General features: G+C 40.8%; 1 long non-coding RNA gene and 1 pseudogene across 2 annotated transcripts in view; one reads left to right on the top strand and one right to left on the bottom strand.

Annotated features, from left to right (window-relative positions):
• Positions 1-22046, bottom strand: part of LOC100937133 (geranylgeranyl transferase type-1 subunit beta-like) — a 382799-nt pseudogene that overhangs the window by 169778 nt on the left and 190975 nt on the right.
• LOC129048219 (uncharacterized) overlaps positions 1-22046 on the top strand; it is a 54572-nt gene that overhangs the window by 22432 nt on the left and 10094 nt on the right. The window contains exons 3-5 of one of the 2 annotated variants that reach the window (XR_010141406.1): positions 10589-10691; positions 12167-12288; positions 13169-13705. This is a non-coding gene — a long non-coding RNA (uncharacterized LOC129048219). Of the gene's footprint in view, positions 1-9918; positions 10692-12166; positions 12289-13168; positions 13706-22046 lie in introns of those variants that run through there. The other variant, XR_008510391.2, reaches the window with a different exon arrangement.

The following is a 22046-nucleotide window of genomic DNA, read 5'->3' as shown; positions in this document are numbered from 1 at the left end:
CATTTTTGTCTGTTAAGGTATAAGGTTGTCCATGTATAAGGCTGGCTACAAAATCCTTCACAAATAAAAGTATACCCCATAAATGCACACAAGAGAACTCTTTCACTTCTATTATTCATAGAAGCATAAGCAAGGGACAAATAATCAAAGATAAGAGTCTCATGGCAGTAGAGAATTCTTGATCTGTGATCTTGGGAAAACCTGTTCACATCAAGGATGCCATCTTCTTCTGGGGAGACACCCCCCTGGTTAGCTTTTCTTTAAGGCTTCTAATGGGTGTACAGTTCCAAGAGTGTAAAGGGAGCCTTCTCAGTTGTGAGATTATGAACCCAAGGTTCAAGGTCCTGAAGTTTTGCTGTAATGTGGATGCCAATGACAGTCTTTCTTTGATGTTCTCAGAAGATCAGTCTTCAGGTTCTAGTTTATGAAGGGATTGATTGTCCTCAGTGAACCATAAAAACCTTACTTTACCTGGTAAAAATACACTGTAGTATAATAATCTACTGCTATAAAGATGGCAGTGGCACCCCATCTGGAGCAGCCACTGCCGTCACGTCAGCTACAGTGGTGAAACATGGCAAGGAGCTGGATACAAGTGGGAAACATGCCCCTTCTTAGTTGGTGGAGTTAGAGCTTCCTGGGAACAGTTGCAGCAGCCCAAGCAGTGGCTGCAGACCTGGGCCTCCCATTCCATGGAGCAGGCAGGAGACCTGTCCTTCAAGGTGCAACTACAGATGCCCAAGCCACGGCTGCAGAGTCAGGCATCTCTACACTCTTGGGGGCACAGGAAAAAACCCCAGGCCATTGCAGACTTGGAGGTATCTTCTGCTCCCGTTGCCTGGCTCCTCCCCACTCTTGACACCTGCTCTGACCTTGGAGCAAGGTTGTAGGTAGGCTCAGGTGCAGCCTGGTGTGTGTGCACATGCTTGAGGCAGTGGTGACACACCAGTACCATGCTGCCTCTGGCCCCTGCCCAGGCTTTGGGCACTGACAACCATGGGAGGGAAACCGAGGAGATGCTGAGGGCAGCTTGGCACTGGCCTGCAGGCATCCTTTGGCACAAATAGCCTGAGTGCCATGAATGGCAGCAGGAGGCAGACAGGCTCCTGCACAGAAGGGGGTGGGTCCTTGGTGAGGCCCTACCTTCAGGCCAGGATGGGTGTGAAGGCTGGGGTCTGGGCTGCCAGTCCCGTGAACCAGAGTGTAAACTTGTGATGCCTTTTCTGGGGCCACCCATGGCCTCATTCTTCCTGTATACCTCATTCTTCCTGGAGGTAGGACAAGAACTTGGGACCTGCCAAACGACAGGGCTAAAAATGCTGTAACACAAACAAGTGTGAAACACGCCCTTTGCTCACCCTGTTGTGGATGACAAGAAGAGAGAAGAAAAAAAGAGCTGTGGCTCTATGGGAACCCAGACCTGGGAGCTCCCCAGGCCAGAGCTGTGACTCCCGCTGTGAGACCCTGTGGTTCCTGGAGTCTGCAAGCTTCCAGGTACAACTGTGTTCCCTTGTAACTGCCATGGAAGCTGCTTGTGGTGTGTCTGGTCCAGCCAAAGCCTTATAGTGAGCTAGCATTCATGCTGGCACCTGGAGCTGCCTGTCCCAGCTGCAGCAGCTGGTGTGCCTAACTGTGTTAAAACATATTGAACAATATGAACTTTCACTCACCAAGCCTGACTTGATTGCTCAGTCTACCAGTAGCAGAGGACAACATTGAGCCCCTGATATGGTGACATTCCCTGGAGTAATCAGCTGGCTGCCTGGGGGCAGGCTGATTACATGGGATGAATTTCATCATGGAAGTAGCAGCATTTTGTTCTTATAGGAATAGACACTTACTTTGAATATGGATTGCCTTCCCTGCATGCAGTGCTTCTTCCCAAACTATTGTAAGAGACTTACGAATGCCTTATACACTATCGCAGTGTACCACACACCATTGCTTGTAATCAAATAAGTCACTTCCTAGCAATAGATGTCAGCAATGGGCCCATGCTTATGATCCAATAGTCTTACCATATTCCCCATGACCCTGAAGCAATTGGATTGATAGAATGGTGGAATAGCCTATTAAAAACTCTGCTGCAGCACCAGCTAGGTGGCAATGTCTTGCAGAACTGGGACAAATTCTCCAGAAGGCTGTATATGCTCTGAATCAGCATTCAATATATGGTGCTGTTTTTACCACAGCAGAATTCATGTCTCCAGGAATCAAGGAGTGTAAATGAGAGTGACAGAGTTCACTATTACCTACCTGTAGTGACTCAGTAGCAAGATGGTTGCTTCCTGTTTTCATGACTTTATCATATAATATGAGATGTACTGACTTTGTTTCATAGTATTTAAGTAATGCTAATTTTACATCATAGTATTTAAGTTAGGGGATATTAAGAAGAGTAAACATTACTCAATGACTTTGCTTCCTCTTTCTGGGAAGGGATTAGTGCAATTTTTGGTTGTATACAGGATAGTTGTATCCTGTCAGGCAGAATTATGACCTTGCTATTGTCTTTATTTGAAAATTAAATGTGGTTTTAAAAGATACATATAGGTGCCACATTGACACGGAATAAACTTATAATAGCTAGTTTTATGTGTTGGCTTGACTAGGCCATGGAGTGCCCAGATATGGAAACAAATACTATTGAGTGTATCTGCAAGGATGTTCTAGATGAGATTGATATTTAAATTCATAGAGTGAGTAAAGCAGATTGTTCTCTCTAAAGTAAGTAGGCCTTATCCAGTCAATTGAAGACCTGAATAGCACAAAAATGTTGATTAAGGGAGGACTTTTCTTGCCTGGCTACCTGAGCTGGGCCATTGGTCTTTTCTTGCTTTTAAATTCAAATGGAAACATGGATTTTCTCAGGTATTGAGCTTGCCAGCTTTTGGACTGAAGCTTACACTGTCAGGTATCCTGGTTCTCATGCCTTTGGACTCAAACTAGAACTAAATTTCAGCTTTTCTGTGTCTCCAGCTTGCCAACTGCAGATATTGAGACTTATCAGCCTCCATAATAATGTGAGCCAATTTCTTGTAATCTTTTTTTTTTCTCTCTCTCTCTCTCTTTCAATATTGAGAGCAGTATTATACAGCTAAGATAGTCATGGAATGGACATGATAACTCTATTAGTCAATGTTATCTAGAGAAACATACGATGAGTGAGAAAGGATAAGAAACTGGCTCACACCATCCTTATAGAGGCTGAGAAGTCTCAATATCTGCAGTTGGAAAGCTGGAGACACAGGAGAGATGAAATGTAGTTCCAGTTTGAGTCCAAAGGCATGAGAACCAGGAGAGCTGGTAGAGTAAGATTCAGTCCAAAAGCTGGCAGGCTCAATACCCAAGAAAAGACAATGTTTCTATTTGAAACATTGAAAAGGAGTCCTCTCTTAATCAACTTTATTTGTGCTATTCACCTCTTCAATTGATTGGATAAGGGCTACCTACACTGGAGAGAAAAATCTGCTTCCCTCACTCCATGAATTTAAATATTAATCTTATCTAGAACATCCTTGCAGATACACTTAACATTTGTCAGCATATCTGGGTATCCATAGCCTAGTCAAATCAACACATAAAATTAGCTATTATAAGTTCATCCCCTGTCAACGTGGCAGCCATATGTCTCCTAAAACCATACTTAATTGTCAATTAAAGAAAATAGCAAGGTCATAATTCTGCCTGATGTGATACAACTATCCTGTGGCAACCAAAAATGCACTAACTCCTTCCCTAGAAGAGGAAGCAAAGTCCTTGATTGGATGAGGGCTACCTACTTTGAGTATACATGGATGTGTATATATACACATTTTTTTCTGTTCCTCTAGATAACCTTGACTAATACAGTCATCATGTTCATTCCCTGACTATCTTAGCTGAAACAGAGACTACCAGTCAATACTCATATTGCCCGCGATTTGTTTATTTAATGTACTTGCTAAAATCCAAAAAATACGAATTTACTTACTATTTGTCTACATCAAATATAATGCAATCACTATGGGAGTAAGTAGTTTGTATCTCTTTTTACATCACAGAATAGATTGCATAACATAAAAGTGATGCTCAATAATTATTTGTTAACCTAGTTTTGATTAAAACATTCTGTAGAGTTCAAAAGGTTCTATTTTTGCATATATGTTCCCTTTGTCTTTTAAATAAATAATATTAACTTAAAAATAATGGATGTAATGGCTTTGAAAATTCTGAGATTCACCAGATGGCAAATGATGCTGAAATCAATAAATGGCTTTCAGGCAAAGATAGAATCCAGGGCACTGCCAGGAAAGTATGGTCCAAAATTGTAGCCAAAAAGACAACTGCAAAATTTTCCGTATGTTGCAGAAAGATCAAAGGTCATGCTTTGGAATGCCATTTAATTAGACGTATGGTCCTCTAAAATATAAAGTATATGATATACAGATAACTCAGTCGAACAATAGAACCTGCAGGAAGCTCACAGCATTGCTCTACAGCCTCCTCAACAAAAGTTCAAGAAAGAGAAGGCCATATTTCTGAAAATGTTACTGAGTTACCCTTTGTGTATGAGTGAATCTCAGTAAGATTCACAGTAAACCTACAAAAATTTGAAGGTAAATTACATATGTAAAAATATTGATAATTTAAACTGAATAAGCCAGAGTCATTTTAAAGTGGGCTACCCAAGTTTCTTTAAGCAGATAGCAGGCTGAGTAAACTACTCAGACTTAAATATGTTCTAACTTTTATGAAAAAGGAGGGCTATTGCAAAGGATAGAACTGAGGCCAGACAGTGGAATCAAGAAATAGCCATTAATTGGTAGGAATAGGATTAAATCCTCATCAAAAAAAAGAAAGTTAACATTTTCCCAGCTAGATTTCAGAACTCTCATTGACTGCTGACTTCTGTATGTCTCTTTTTTTCCCCTATTAAGTCAGAGTGCCTATGATGATTATTCTATGCCTGTCTCATCATTTTATGATGGATGTGTGAAAGATAGGTAAGTTTTTTCTTTAGTTTCAAAGGTCTTCAAATCAAGACAAACCATACTCAAGGAGTTGTATTTGCAGCTAGACCTGATTCAAATAACAAGATTCTAGACTTCAAGCTAATGCTGTGATGAGATGAAGCGTTGGTAGACTTAGGATACAATTAGTGAGGTGTGTGCATTACTTGGAGCCAGAGAGCAATCTACAGTAACTGGCCTCTAAGGAGGACCCCATTGGACATTACCTCCTGGTATTGAATACTGCACTGGTGTAGTTGCCTCCCGCAGTGTACCAGGGTTCATCTGTATGACCAATAGAATATGCCAGTAGTGATGGTATGTCATTTCTAAGATGATGCTTTTTGGCACTCAAGGGTTAGCCTTCTGGGAAACATAAAGTTTGGGATTTGAAATATAGAAACTGAAGCAACTTTTATTCTGGTAGTTACGTGCTCTCATTACTGCTTCTCTCTGTATATTTCTAATAATAATTAATTTAAATATCTTCTTATTCTCACCATACAATTTTTTCATATTTTACTATTGGTAATGATTTTAACTGCTACAGAAGTGGTCTATATCTATCTGCCTATTTATCTATGTCTCTACAAGTGCATAAATGTGTGTGTGGTGTGTGGGGGGGAGTGGATGTATATGTGTGCTTGTAAGTTCATGGATGAATTACAAAGCTTTCATATGTGCATTTCAGTTTACTCAGGAGTTAGCAAATTTATTTTTGGACACTTTAACCCCTCTATTACTATGAAAAGATCCACATTTCCATTTTCATGTAATCTCTTTCTTTCTCCCTCTGTCACACACGCACACACACATACACACACAGACACACACACTCTAAACAATTCTTCATTTGTGTAGATTTGTGTATTGCCCTTTTCTTGGTTTTATGTCTCTAAATTATTTACTTAAATATTAAGTTAGTTAATTTAATTGTGTTCCCCCTTTCTAATTTCCGTATACAGTTTACCTTTGAACAATATAGGTTTGAACTGCATGGGTTCACAGATACATGGATTTTCTTCTGCCTCTGCCATCCCTGAGACAGCAAGATCAATCCCTCCTCTTCTTGTGCCTCAGCCTACTCAACATGAAGATGATGAGGATGAAGACCTTTATGATGATCCATTTCCACTCAGTGAATAGTGAAGATCTTATAATTCTCTTAATAACATTTTCTCTCACTTTATTGTGAGAATGCAGTGTATAATACATATAATATGCATGACATATGTTAATTGTTTGTTACTGGAAAGGCTTCTGATCAACAGTAGGCTATTATTATATTACCAGCAGTTAAAGTCAAGAGTGATACAGTGATTTTTGACTTCATAGGGGTCAGCACCCTAACCACTGTGTTGTTCAAGGGTTAACTGAAAATGCACTGGATTGCATAAGCGTAAGATAATAGTGAGACCTTACTACTTTCCAACTGAGGTAGGGGAATTTAAATTCTGCATAATATCTGCTGTCAATAGATTTGCCCAGTAAAGTTTTATATCAAATAAGTTCTAAGTCTTATTTCACATTTTTATCTCAGTTTCTAAATGTGCCATTATTACATTGGATTTAGGAGCAAAATCCATTATAATCTGTTCTAACAATAAGACTGTTTTTTGGTAGTCTCTTAAACTTCATATTGGGAGAAGATTATGCTCTTTGAGGATAAGATTAATACTGTAACAATTTTCTGTATCCTCCACAATGTTTTGCACATTCAATAACTATTTAATGAATTGAGTTAAATTTGCCTATACTCTTACAAGTCATACTCTCATAAATAACTTCAATTCCTCTAAAACATAGAAAATAACTCTAATCTTCAATTCAAATAACTCTAATCTTCAATTCCTCTAAAACATAGAAAAAATTGCCAATATAAAAAAGCAAGAAAGAAGGTATTAACCATTTTGTCATTCAAAATATGACTCATTCTTTCTTATACAACTACCTTTGTCAGCATTCTTGCCATTGGACTGTCTAGCCTTTGACACTGTTATATCATGGCTTGTTGTTAGAGAAGGTAAAGTTTGGAAAAAAGAAGCAGTAATGTAAAGCAATGTTAGAAAATCCGTGAGTTTCCCTTAGAATTTTGTGTCTTCTACATGTTTTCTATTTCACATAGATTAAGTTTGCAGAGTTGTTTCATAATTTCATGAGTGTATCTGTCGGAGAGCCCTTTGAAGGCCTATTTAATCTAAGTAAGACTATTTTTTCTTGTTTTAATACCATTAAACTTGTTCTCTTTGATAACTGAGGGAAAAGAGAAAGACATTCCATATAATACATCCGATGCCTAAGTGCTTTGGATAGTCATAAGCCTTTTCTCCTATAGCTTCCTAATTAGAAATGCCTGCTCTTTGGAGTTTTCTTAAGTTTTCTAACTTGCTCCTTCCATTTTATAATAGTCTATTTAGGAAGACTATTATCAAATAAAAATCAGAATGATCACTGGACATCTCTTTTAGCCTTGGGATTTATATCACAATTCCCTAAGACTTTATATTTCCAGGAAAGAAATTCAAACTAAAGCTCACAATTACTATTATTATGGTAATCCTGATAAGATGTGCATTTTAACTAAAAGAAGTTCCTACTATTTTTTTTCTTTCTACTTTTCAATAATCCTTGAGACCTTAGTAGGAGTATGCAATAGTCTTGTGGTGTTTTTTTAGTTTAAAAGTCTATCTGATTACCACTTGACAGATATTGTCCAAACTCACTTTTGAATCCAAGTGTTTTTACCCTCATAGAATTTTTTTAAAGGAGTATTTGCTTGTTTCTATTATACTGTAACTATTGGAGCTACTAGGAGGCCTTTTAAATTTCAACAACAAATAGGCAGAATGGAGACTAACTGAAGGGTTTGATGGGCTTAAAGAAAATAAATAACCTAACAAAGGCTAATGGCAAAATCAACATTAGGGACCAAGTCACTTTATTTGGGATTAGTGGATACCAAAATGTGCTTTCTCGGAAGCAGCACTTTACAAGGAAACATGAAAATCCACCTTTGTTGTCCTTCAGCTACAGGGAATAAAATCGTGTACTTTCTATAATTTTAACCCTGTTATAACAGATGCTACATGAACTCAAGTGGAACTCTGACTGCCTTGAGAGCTGAATAAAATGCATCCCACCATCCACTGCTGCTGCATCAAGATATTAAAAAGAGAGACAGAAGGAAGAGGCGAGAGAGGCACAAGTTCAACAGTGTGAGGGACTTGGACACAATGGGAGAGGGAAAGAAATAAATGCCTGAATGTCATGGAAAGAACAGACAATCATTAAGGCATATGTAAAGGCCTGCTAAAGCTATGGGACCTCAGAAGCCTATTTGTAAGAACTACAATTTAGAATAGGGAATTTGCAATATAATGCCTGACCTTTACTTCCTTACGTGCCTCGATCTTGTCAAAACCTTTGATTTTTGTATGAATATGAATTACTGCTACAATACTCAGTTGAACTACATGAATTTCTCAAAGCAGTAATACAGTGCTACAGCATAGCTTAACATTGTTTAAGTAATATGGTTTGCTTATATTTAAGTCATTTCTAAGGGACCCATGCAAACATGGTCAGGAGATCTATTTCTGATGTATTTCCAAGGCTAAAAACAAAAAATGCTGTTAATGCATAAACAGTCAAAAAGCCACGCATTGTGGTTTTACAGGGACTTCTATTTCTAAAGATGATTGTTGCATGAGGGCCTCTGCCTTTATTAGGGAAATGTGTAGATTTTAACTAGCTCTGTATTACAATGTTTGTGTTTTGAAAAAGAAATCATGTTTCTGCACTAAAAAATAAATTGCTAATCAAACCTTTAAAATTAATTTTTAGAACAGGGACAGAAATTTCTATTGTTTCCTAAGTGTTTTGTTGTTGTTGCTGTTTAGTTTTAAATCATTTTTTAGAAGTTTTATTGAGGTATAATTGATATAAAAAATTGTACATCTTTAATATATTCACTTGGATGAGTTTGGACACGTGTGCATACACCAATATCGTCATCACAACCAAGGTACTGAACATACTTATTCACCTCCAAAGTTTTCTTTTGTTCTTTTTTAATGGTGGTAGTATATTTTTAAGAATTCACCCTTCGAGCAGGGCACTAAGGACCTTCCACAACAAATAGGAAAGTAAATGAACTAAGTCCATATAAAGGGTTAGCTCTCAATGAGATATTCAAGTTATGACGAAATCCTCAAGAGGCTTGTAAACTGATTCTGGGTTTCCAGTTTGGTTATTCACAGATAGGCCTTCATTTGCTTATTCACCTGTTCATTCATATATCTACTCATTCATTCTCAAGAAGAGGTATTTGTCCATATCTCACCATGTGGATGAGCAGGTGGTCAGTTCTCACTTCTTTTGCTCACCCTTGAGTGTACTCACCCTTGAGCTCCAGGATGATATTTTCTCTCACTTTGCTTCATTACCAAAGTGGCTATCAAGATTCCCTCCCCTACCTTCTTTTTCTTCTTTCAATGTTTAAGAGCTGGAGTTAATTTCTTGACTCCTTTAATAGCACATGCAGATATATACCACCCAAGGCCTTTGGATTAAACTGTTAAATTTGTCATCTAGCTAATGTTTTCTCAGAAGCAGACAAACAGATTCAATTGTTGAAATTATTTCAAAAGATAAACAATCACAGAATGGAAATAAACTACAGAAAGTAGGGAACATGAGTAACTAAATCTGCTAGGAAACATTTGCAGCAGATGGTAAAGTATCCAGTCTCGTTATAAATGAATTTCAAAGAATCTCAGAGCAGCTTTACACAATTTTACTGCACTAACAAATGGCAGCCAACCTCTGTAGTGAACACAAAATACTGTACCATCCTTTGTACCTCCTTAAATTAAGCCAATTTCTGCTTACACAGAAAATCTTCTGTGGAAAACACTGCTTAGATTATGCAAGCACATTAATCTCAAAGCCATAAGAGAAGCTTGCTTCAGAAAAGTTTTTAATATTTTTCTTGTGAGTTATTCTCTTTATGCTTTTCACGTTACAATGTTATCATAGCATATTTTCTTCACTCCCAGAGCAAAATAAGACTCTAGTTGTTGCTGGAACTATGCATTGTCTAAATACGGTTCATATTCTCCCACAGTGATTCTGGAATCATACACACAAATGAGATCATTGCTGTCAGATCACTGGGATTAAGACGCAACCTCTCTACTCATTGGCCATGTAAACATAGATACAGTACTCAAATCCTCTGAGGCTTAGCTAATTATTGGTTGATTTGGTCTACACTTACCACATTAACTATTTGAAAAGATTCATTGATATAACGTACTGAGAACAGTTCTTGACTCATAATCATTATTAAGGCAATATTTACCAATATGTGACATTAAAATAGATACTACTATTAGATAATAATTCATATTATACATTCAATATTTAAACAACAGAATTATAATTTTGTGAAGTAAATTTTGTACTCAAAAAGAAAATCTAATTCTATAATTATTTTCTGCAATATTGGGTCATAGAACCAACAAATAATATATGACTGGCTTAGACGTGTGTATTTACTTATGCAATTAGTAATAAAATTCTTCACTCATTCCTAGATTTGAATCCCAGATGCTCTGCGTGCAGCTGTATAGTCTTGGACAAGTTGCTTAATCTGTCTGTACCTCAATTTCCTCATTTGTACTCCAATTTTCTTATATGGTAAATATAAAATTACTTAACTCAGAGCTATGAGGTCAGTTTTATCTGAGAGAATCCAGGAAAAAAAAAATACTTAACACACATTTCCTACCATTCAACATGCATAATACTCAAGGAAATTTTAGAACTCTGTACATGATTAATATATTAAATCCTCAAACCGACTATAATGTCTGAAGATGCATGTCTTTATGTCATTGTACCTCTCATTGCACTTGGCACAGTGTTGTGAATATATTTGTCATTTGTATGTTCTTTCTACCATACAGTTCTGCCACTCCAATTGGCATATTGTGTTGGAAAACAATTGAGTGCTTGCCTTATGTTTTACTAAATTTATACGGAACTGCACTGACACTTCCTTGCCCTTCAGATGCTGGGACTCACTGGTTGCTTTCTAGTTCTCAGGAGTCTCTGTGTGACTCCGTCCTTTACACTTGCCCTACATCATCACCCTCAGCCCTAGACAAAGCCAACATCATTTTTAAAAACCTGCAAATATGTCTGCAATTCACTGTGTGAATGTTCTCATTCTATCAAAACCCTAGCCTCGGTAACTCAGTGGAGCAATACAGGATGATAAAGTAGTTTATATGAAAGTCATAGAAGGTTTGCTTTGTTTACTCATCCAAACATATGTTTTTAAAGGATGAGGCTTTTATCTGACACAAATAAAATTATAATTTGAAATCTCAAATAATGTGACTAATAGATTATGAATTCATTTCCAAATATAGAAATAATTAAAATACTTGGGGGTATAGAAAAAGTGAGTTCTGTATCTGTTCTTTTCTTATATTAATTTTACCCTACCTGCCAGAATTTAGTACTTTTAACATCAACTGAGAGATTTAAGGCTATTATAATTTTCCTATTTTGATTTTCCTCTTCTATTTATAACTCAAAGTAATTTGATAGTATACACTGTGATGTGTCCCCATATATCAAACATTTAAACAATATATTTGGAACCAAGCAAAGATATATATATATTTTTTAATTTAATTTCATTTTTTTTTGAGATGTCACCCAGGCTAGAGTGCAGTGGCGCAATCTCTGCTCACTGCAGGCTCCCCCGCCCGGGCTCATGCCATTCTCCTGCCTCAGCCTCCCAAGTAGCTGGGACTACAGGCACACGCCACCACGCCTGCTAATTTTTTGTATTTTTGGTAGAGACAGGGTTTCACCATGTTAGCCAGGATGGTTTCAATCTCCTGACCTTGTGATCCGCCCTCCTCGGTCTCCCAAAGTGCTGGGATTACAGGCGTGAGCCACACGGTGCGCCTGGCGCAAAGATATGTTTTACTAATACCACAGAGGTATAATCTGCTGCTATTTGTTGATCAGAAGTAAACAGGTGTCTTCACAACAGTTGATCTAATTTTCTTCCCCATTCATTCAATAGTATTTTTTGATTATTATAGAATATATTGAATTAGATAATGATAAGTCCTTTTCTTTTCCTTTTTTTTCAGAAATGCCTTCTCTCTGTTACTGAGGCTGGATTGCAGTGGCGCTGTCTTGACTCACTGCAGCCTCTGCCTTCTGGGCTCAAGAAATCCTTCTACCTCAGCCTCCTGAGTAGCTGGGACTACAGGTGAGCACCACCATGTCCACCTATATAATTTTTGTATTTTTTTATTTTTATTTTTTGTAGAGACAGGGTTTCACTGTGTGGCCTAGGTTGGTCTCAAACTCCTGGGCTCACATCATCCTCCCCACTCATCATCCCAAAATTCTGGGATTACAGGTGTAAGCCACTGCACCTGGCTGAGAAGGCTTTTTATTATAGGTTGTTTTTATTGTTTTATTTATTTGGTTTGCTTGTTGGTTTTCAAGGTAAGTTTGACATACAAGGTGGTATAATGTTTAAAGGTCAAGTTATAGAGATAGCTAGATTGAAGTTCAAATCCAGGGCCAAGTTACTTAGACTCTCTAAGGACCTGGTTTTTCCCTTATAAAATTAAAATAAACCTATTTCATAGGTTTGTAATAAGAATTAATATGATCATGATGTCACACAGTTGGAAAGAGATACTGAAACTTGGCTCTGCCAAAAAATATTAGCTATTGCCATTATGATTGTTCTCCTTAATACCTAAGGCATTTGCTGACAATCAGGTTACTCATCATGTCCTTCCAGGAAAAAACTTTAAGAATGTTGAAAACTTAGGAACTACTTTTAAAATTTGATTTTCAGATCTGACATAACACAGCTGAGGAAGAGAGGTGGTGGCTGATTGGGGATAGATGTAGAGATCATTAATGGTATAAGAGTGTGAGAATATGAAGCAGGATAGGATATGATATTACTCATGCAGATCACAAATACATGTCAAAATTATATTTATCATTCATTTAAGTAAAATTCAATATTTTCTTCAAAGAAGAAATTACACATTTCACTCACCTATTTAACTGTGGAAAATTTTACAAATTGAGCACGGCATTTTTTAGTATGAATTCCTTTATTTCAGCTGCCCTGCTAACTTTGCCTTTGGCATGATGAGCAGAAAAAAAAGAAACAGCCTCTCCCCTCTCCCCTCTCCCCTCTCCCTTCTCCCTTCTTCAGTCTCCCTCTCCTCCTTTTTTCGGTCTCCCTCTGTTGCCGAAGCTGGACTGTACTGCGGTGATCTCGGCTCTCTGCAACCTCTCTGCCTCGGGCTCCTGTGATTCTCCTGCCTCCGCCTGCCGAGTGCCTGGGATTGCAGGTGTGCACCGCCACGCCTGACTGGTTTTTTCTATTTTTGGTGGAGACGGGGTTTTGCCCTGTTGACCAGGCTGGTCTCCAGCTCCTGGCCTCAAGTGACCTGCCCGCCTCCGCCTCCCAAGGTGCTGGGATTGCAGACAGAGCCTTGCTCACTCAGTGCTCAGTGTTGCTCAGGCTGGAGTGCAGTGGCCTGATCTCGGCTCGCTACAACCTCCACCTCCCAACCGCCTGCCTTGGCCTCCTAAAGTGCCAAGATTACAGCCTCTGCCCCGCCGCCACCCCGTCTAGGAAGTGAGGAGCGTCTCTGCCGGGCCGCCCCGTCTGGGAAGTGAGGAGCACCTCTGCCCGGCCGCCATCCTGTATAGGAAGTGAGGTGCGTCTCTGCCTGGCCACCCATCGTCTGGGATGTGAGAAGCGCCTCTGCCCGGTCGCCCCATCTGGGAAGTGAGGAGCGCCTCTGCCCGGTCGCTCCGTCTGGGATGTGAGGAGAGCCTCTGCCTGGCCGCCCATCGTCTGGGAAGTGAGGAGCGCCTCTGCCCGGCCGCCCTGTCTGGGAAGTGAGGAGCACCTCTGCCCGGCCACCCAGTCTGGGAGGTGACGAGCACCTCTGCCCGGCCTCCCAGTCTGGGAAGTGAGGAGCGCCTCTGCCCAGCCGCCACCCCGTCTGGGAGGAAGTGAGGAGCGCCTCTGCCCGGCCGCCCCATCTGGGAAGTGAGGAGCGTCTCTGCCCGGCCGCCACCCCGTCTGGGAAGCGAGGAGCGCCTCTGCCTGGCCGCCCCGTCTGGGAGGTGAGGAGCGCCTCTACCTGGCCGCCCCGTCTGGAAAGTGAGGAGCGTCTCTGCCCGGCTGCCCCGTCTAGGAAGTGAGGAGCGCCTCTGCCTGGCTGCCCCGTCTGGGAGGTGAGGAGTGCCTCTGCCTGGCCGCCACCCCCGTCTGGGAGGGAGTGAGGAGCGCCTCTGCCCGGCCGCCCCATCTGGGAAGTGAGGAGTGCCTCTGCCCAGCCACCCATCGTCTGGGAAGTGAGGAGCGCCTCTGCCCGGCCGCCCATCGTCTGGGAGGTGAGGAGCGCCTCTGCCCGGCCACCCCATCTGGGAGGTGAGGAGCGCCTCTTCCCGGCCACCCCATCTGGGAGGTGACGACCGCCTCTGCCCGGCCGCCCCATCTGAGAGGTGAGGAGCGCCTCTGCCCGGCCGCCACCCCATCTGGGAAGCGAGGAGCGCCTCTGCCCGGCTGCCCATCATCTGGGAAGTGAGGAGCGCCTCTGCCCGGCTGCCCATCGTCTAGGAGGTGAGGAGCACCTCTGCCCGGCCGCCCCGTCTGGGAAGTGAGGAGCGCCTCTGCCCGGCCGCCCCGTCTGGGAGGTGAGGAGCGCCTCTGCCTGGCTGCCACCCCGTCTGGGAGGAAGTGAGGAGCGCCTCTGCTCAGCCGCCCTGTCTGGGAGGTGAGGAGCGTCTCTGCCCGGCCGCCCCGTCTGGGAGGTGAGGAGCGCCTCTGCCCAGCCGCCCCGTCTGGGAAGTGAGGAGCGCCTCTGCCCGGCCACCCCGTCTGGGAGGTGAAGAGCGCCTCTGCCTGGCTGCCACCCCGTCTGGGAGGAAGTGAGGAGCGCCTCTGCTCGGCCGCCCCGTCTGGGAGGTGAGGAGGACCTCTGCCCGGCGGCCGCGTCTGGGATGTGAGGAGCACCTCTGCCCGGCTGCCCCGTCTGGGAAGTGAGGAGGGCCTCTGCCCAGCCACCCTGTCTGGGAGGTGAGGAGCGCCTCTGCCTGGCTGCCACCCCGTCTGGGAGGAAGTGAGGAGTGCCTCTGCTCGGCCGCCCCGTCTGGGAGGTGAGGAGCGTCTCTGCCCGGCCTCCCCGTCTGGGAGGTGAGGAGCCCCTCTGCCCGGCCGCCCCATCTGGGAAGTGAGGAGCGCCTCTGCCCGGCCGCCCCGTCTGGGAGGTGAGGAGTGCCTCTGCCCGGCCGCCCCATCTGGGAGGTGAGGAGCGCCTCTACCCGGCCGCCCATTGTCTGGGATGTGAGGAGCGCCTCTGCCCAGCCGCCCCATCTGGGATATGAGGAGCGCCTCTGCCCGGCCATCCTGTCTGGGAGGTGAGGAGCGCCTCTGCCCGGCCGCCCTATCTGGGAGGTGTACCCAACATCTCCGAAGAGACAGCGACCATTGGGAGTGGGCCATGAGGACGATGGCGATTTTGTTGAAAAGAAGTGGGGGAAGTGTGGAAAAAAGAAAGGAGAGATCAGATTGTTGCTGTATCTGTGTAGAAAGAGGTGGGCATAGGAGACTCCATTTTGTTCTGACTAGGAGAAATTCTTCTGCCTTGGGATGCTGTTGATCTGTGGCCTTTCCCCCAGCCCCGTGCTCTCTGAAACATGTGCTGTGTCAACTCAGGGTTAAATGGATTAAGGGCGGTGCAAGATGTGCTTTGTTAAACAGATGCTTGAAGACAGCATCATGCTCTTTAAGAGTCATCACCACTCCCTAATCTCAAGTACCCAGGGACACAAACACTGCAGAAGGCCGCAGGGACCTCCTGCCTAAGAAAACCAGAGACCTTTGTTCATGTGTTTATCTCCTGACCTTATCTCCACTATCATCCTATGACCCTGCCATATCCCCCTCTCTGAGAAACACCCAAGAATGATCAATAAATACTTAATTAAAAAAAAAAAAAGAAAGAAACAGAATGGTTAGTTCTGGAATATGAAAAAGTGTCCAAGAAGAGGAGTAGTCTTGAGAAGTAGGGAACAGGATGAAGTCACTAGGGGACAGAAGGGTAGGAGGGAGTAGGACCAGACAAACACTGAACTCTGCATGCACACGTAACAGTCTAAAATAGTCATCCAGCACGCAGACCCTAGGTCGAGATAACCAAGATGAATTGCAACTTCTCTTTGGGTAAGCAACATGACTTTGGGTAAGGTATTTAACTTTTCTGAGTCTTAGTTTCTTCAACTGATAAATAAAAATGATGGTCATATCTACTTCATAAAATTGTGATAACTGATTAATACATGTAATGAATAGTGTTTGGCATTTAGCTTAATAATAAGACATTTCATTAAAATATTAGCTACTTTTGTTAGCTAGCAACTCTCAATTTCGCCTAAAGCTGACCCCATATCTAGGGTTAGGTTTTGAAAGAGATTCGTCACCATCAGAAGTAGGTCTGGAAGTTATAAAGGAAAGCTTAAAAAAAAAACAGAAATATGTGCAACATCTATTTACAAAGAATCCATTGGGAAACCCCCATTGAGCCCAGATAGATGGCACATGTCCCCTTTGGGCATGTAACTCAGTTCCCTGAGGGTCAGTATACTGTCTTTGTTTCAAAGGTCCCAAGGCAAACTTTTTAATAATTGTGGTCCCACTCAATAGTCATGTTCACTTACTTTATGTGTACATTTGTGGCATATTTTAAAATGTGAAGTTGAGTGCATTTCACTTAAAAACCAAAGGCATGTAATGACAACATGCTATAGAGGAAAAATTGATTTGTGTAAATCGGCAGATCTTGTTTGTATTCTAGCTCCATCACTTACTAATTTTGTGATATGGGCAATTTATATCCTATCTGAGCCTGTGTTTCCTCTACAATATGAGATAATTTCTACTTTGAAGTACTGTTATGAGGGTTAAATATAAATTACTTTCTGGTTTATGATGTTGGTATGTACTATTTCCATGTGTGATAGTTATTTTTATGAATAAGATTTTAACAGTAAGCCATAGAAAAATACAATGTAAGACTGATTCTTAGAATCTATCAAAACAGGTTGTAAAAATGACTTAAAGAAACATCTAGCATAGCAGTGACTAACATTTTGAAAAGCTTAATTTTTCCATTGAGAACTACAGCCCAACACAGTGTCTGTGCTTCAGTGTTCCTCTTGTCGGGAAGGATAATATCTGTGATGCATGGACTAACTCTAATGAAAATTTTTATTCAATATTTGCCAGCACAGTACATAAGGTCTTTGTGCTCATGTCAGCATTGGAGATAAATTTCTGGGAAAGAAGTAGAGAAACTGCTCATTTCTATAGACATCAAAACACCAAAGTAAAAGTGAAAATAAAGGTACACTGCAGACTTTTTTTTAAATGCCTAAACTGAAAATTCAGTATACCCATCAGGAAACATCCAACTCATGAATTACTTTAAATATGTTTTTAAAACAGCGTGCTTGTTTTATAACCACAGATTCATGCTATTTACCTGATATTCCCCAGTGGTTGCTTTGTGGGGCTCAGTGCCATCCTTGGAGCAATAAAAAGCATTTCTTCTACACCAGTAAAAAACTGGCTGCTTCTCACATAAACCTTGGAGGGCTTCCCTCAGTGGGCTTAGTGATCAGCAAATCATGTCAAAATAACCCTTTTGGTTAATTTTGACATAATAGTGTTCCTAGCAGGCAGTACTCAAGAATTCCCAGATTCTTAGCTTTAAATTGAATATACTCTCTTGTATTAAAAGTCAAGCTATTTATTCACAGAAGTTCTTAGATCCACATTTCATTTTACACATATATGTGGATGTAATAGCTTTTTCCTTAGAACTTTTAAAAAAAATGGAATTGAGTAAAAGTTCTATGTTTGTATTTTCTATGTGCCAAGAACAGATAACCATCATTAATGTGAGCCAAATTTGAATTGAGGAGCTGAAATTAGGAGGAATTGAAAAACACCTGAAATAAATCTTCAAGTAATGAAGGGGAAAGTTTACTTTAGAATTAGTGTATCAAAAATGAGAAAATTGGCTGGGTGCAGTGGCTCACACCTGTAATCCCAGCTCTTTGGGAGGCTGAGGCATGCAGATCACCTGAGGTCAGGAGTTTGAGACCTGCCTGGCCAACGTGGTGAAACCTTGTCTCTACTAAAAATACAAAAATTAGCCGGGCATGGTGGCATATGCCTGTGGTCCCAGCTACCCGGGAGGCTGAGGCAGGAGAATCGCTTGAACCTGGGAGGCAGAGGTTGCAGTGAGCCGAGATCACGCCACTGCACTCCAACCTGGGCGACAGAGTGAGACTCCATAAAAATAAATAAATAAATAAATAATAATTTAAAAAAGTATTTGCTTTATTTTAAAAAAATTAATAGTTTCAAAATGTATACATGTAAAATCTAACTGGGAATACTTTGTATCTACTTGTAGCCCAAGATTAAGTTCTCAATTACTAGGAGGTTTGCACAATAGAGTACATATTTAATCTGTACGACTAAAAGCCTCATTGTCAATGTGACTATGTCATCATTATCACATTCGTGAATCTCCTGATTATAACTTGCACAGATGGTCTATCTACGGGGTTCTGGGATAAGAAACTTGCTGTCTGTCTACAGAGGAAGCTGTTTTCACTTCTGGATAGTTCTGAATGTTTGAAAGTACTTGCTGATTTAGAGTCAAATTATGTCTTGCTGTAACATCCACAATTTCTGAACTTACATTTGAGATAAACCAAGATTAGACTAAACCATGCCTTCAAGTGACAGACTCTCAAAAATGTGATGCATTTTTTTTTTTAAAAAAACTGCACTTCCAGGATACTCTACCTGGAGAAAAACATAGCTCTCATTAACCTTGTCCAGACATTAAACTTATAAGAGAAAATCATTATTTTCCTTGTAGCCAAATTACTCTGCTAAATTGTTTTTAGGCAGGATTAATAAACCTTTACTGTAAAGGGAAAGAGGCTAAGATTTTAGGTTTTGTGGGCCATATAATCACTATACAACTATTCAACTCTGCTGTTGCAGTGAGAAAGCATTTATAGACAATACACAAATGAATGAGTGTGTCCATGCTGCAATAAAACTTTATTTACAAAACCAGTCTCTTGGCTGGATATGGCCTGCAGGCCATAATTTGCCAACCCTTGGTTTACAGCGTAGCTAGCTAAACACTGCTTGTTGTAGTAAAATCTTGCTTTTTAAAACATATGTCTCTCATCCTAGCATTGTCATTACATGTGTGTGGTTTATTGTTAAATATGTAATATTTAAGGATCTTTCCTATTTAGTTTTATTAACTAAAAGCTGTTGCATAATTATAATACACAGACATCTATATAGGTTTTTATTTTATCATTCAACCTATTAGCTAATCCTTAGAGTTGTTTCATTTTTTATGTGTTTGACAGATGAACATGTCTAAAACACTGATGAAAATGTTACCAAAATATAAACAAAAATGAATTTTTCAGGTTAAAACCGTTTTATTTGTTAGTAGTATGTAACTTAACCATTAAATAATTTACCAAATTATTCCATTACCTAATCCATATTGCTCTTTCTTGTCCACAAGAATATAGTAAGGTACATTACCAAATACATACCTCTGACTTTAGTGGGCATTTAATGTATTATTAGAGGATCCTGGTATCTGTCTTTCTTAAGGAAATTAAACTCATCCCTAGTGATTATACTTTCTTCATCTAACACTATAATATTAATAACATTTGAAAAAAATAATGTCTAATAATTAACACTGATTTACAGAGTGTTTTTAGACAGTTTTCTAAAATTATCTGAAAAATTTGGCCTGAATCAGTATAAAATTCACATCTGAGCTTATGGAAGCCAACTTTATTCCACTCTAAAAGTACAACATTTTATATTTTTAATTTTATCTTTTAAAATGTTTTAACGTAAAGGTAGTGGAAGACGTTACTAAAGGTAGCTTAGATAATAACATATTTGTCATCCCAGTTAACACAAAGACCATAGATGGGGCAGATCTGCAGGATGCAAAAGCTTTCTTTTTTCTCACCTCATAGTAGCCATATAGCTACTGCAATTCTCTGGTTTCATGTGCTTACAAAATGTCCTTTAGTTAAAAACCAAAAGAAAGAGAAAGAAAGAAAGGGAAAGAAGAAGGAAATAAGAGAGAGGAAAAATAATTTCTTCATGTGTCCATTTAAATTAACAAAGACGTGAATTGTCCCAGACCTCCCTGTGATGATTAATTTCATGTGTCAGTTTTACTGGGCTAAGGGTTGCCCACACGGCTGATAAAACGTTATTTCTGAGTGTGTGTTTCCAGAGAAATTAGCATTTGAATAGGTAGACTGAGTGAAGAGGATCATCCTCACCAATATCTATGGGCATCCTTCAATCTATTCAGAGCCCAAATAAAAAGGCAGAGGAAGGGTGAATTTAATCTGTCTTCTAGAGCTGGGACATCCATCTTCTCTTATCCTCTGATATTGGAACACCTGGTCTATGTTGGTAAGAGTGTAAATTAGTTCATTGTAACCTTGTTGGCACTAGGGACCAGTTTCATGGAAGACAATTTTTTCATGGACCAGGGGTTTAGGGAAGATGGTTTTGGGATGATTCAAGCACACTACGTTTATTTATTTATTTATTTATTTATTTATTTATATTATTATTATTTTTTGAGACAAAATCTCACTCTTGTCACCCAGGCTGGAGTGCAGTGGCGCAATCTAGGCTCACTGCAATCTCCGCCTCCCGGGTTCAAGCAATTCTCCTGCCTCAGCCTCCCAAGTAACTGGGATTACAGGCACCTGCCACCACACCTGGCTAAGTTTTGTATTTTTAGTAGAGGTGGGGTTTCACCATGTTGTCCAGGCTGGTCTCAAACTGCTGACCTCAGGTGATCCACCTGCCTCGGTCTCCCAAAGTGCTGGGATCATGAGCGTGAGCAACCACGCCCAGCACAGGCACATTACATTTATTGTGCACTTTATTTCTATTATTATTACATTGTAATATATAATAATTATACACCTCACCATAATGTAGAATCAGTGGGAGCCCTGAGCTAGTTTTTCTACAACTAGAGGCCCATCTGGGAATGATGGGAGACAGTGACAGATGCACACACTGCAGGGGAATTGCATTAGATCATCAGGCATCAGATTCTCAAAAGGAGTGTGCAGCCTAGACCCCTTCACATGTTCAGTTTACGTTAAGGTTGGTGCTCCTATGAGAATCTAATGCCACCATTGATCTGACAGCAGGCAAAGCTCAGGCAGTAATGTGAGTGATGGGAAATAGCTGTAAATACAGATGAAGCTTCACTTGCTTGCTCATTGCTCCTACTGCTGTGTGGCCCAGTTCCTCACCAGGCCATGGACCTAGTCCATGGCCCACAGGCTTGGGGACCCCTGATCTAATGTGACAACTCTGGAAATCAGATTCTATACCCCTTGTTTGTTGTTGCTGTTTGTTATTGTTCAGTGTCTAATGAGCTTTCTGAAATAATTTTGTAGTCTGGGGCTACTCTTCAACACTCAGCCAGGCAGTTTACATCTCTGCCTTAGCCTTCACTTCCTGCTTCCCCAGAGCCTCAAGGTCAGTCAGAGGTGAGAGCCTTGAGCCTTCCCAGGTCTTTACTGAACATGTACGCAGGCCTACACTTGGGAGTAGCCTCATAGATTCCCAAGAATCATTCTGTTGGAATTTTCAAAGCCCTTATGGACATCTCATTCTCCTGTTTTTCTTTCAAAGCTTTTTAGTTAGCCTATTGTCTGCCCAAAATGTTATCTACAACTTCATACAGGCACCAGCTTGAATAACGGCCTTTAAATGTTTTTGGCAAATGCCCTCAAGGAAAAGGCTTTTTCATTAAGTGAGCTCTTAGGACAAATAAAGACATCCTGGCAGTGGGATGTTTCTGAAAACCACCA

This window comes from Pongo abelii, chromosome 8 (assembly GCF_028885655.2).
Source record: "Pongo abelii isolate AG06213 chromosome 8, NHGRI_mPonAbe1-v2.0_pri, whole genome shotgun sequence".
Classification (NCBI taxonomy): Eukaryota; Metazoa; Chordata; class Mammalia; order Primates; family Hominidae; genus Pongo; species Pongo abelii.
The sequence above is the reverse complement of the archived record's forward strand: the minus strand, read 5'-3'. Positions and strand labels throughout refer to the sequence as shown.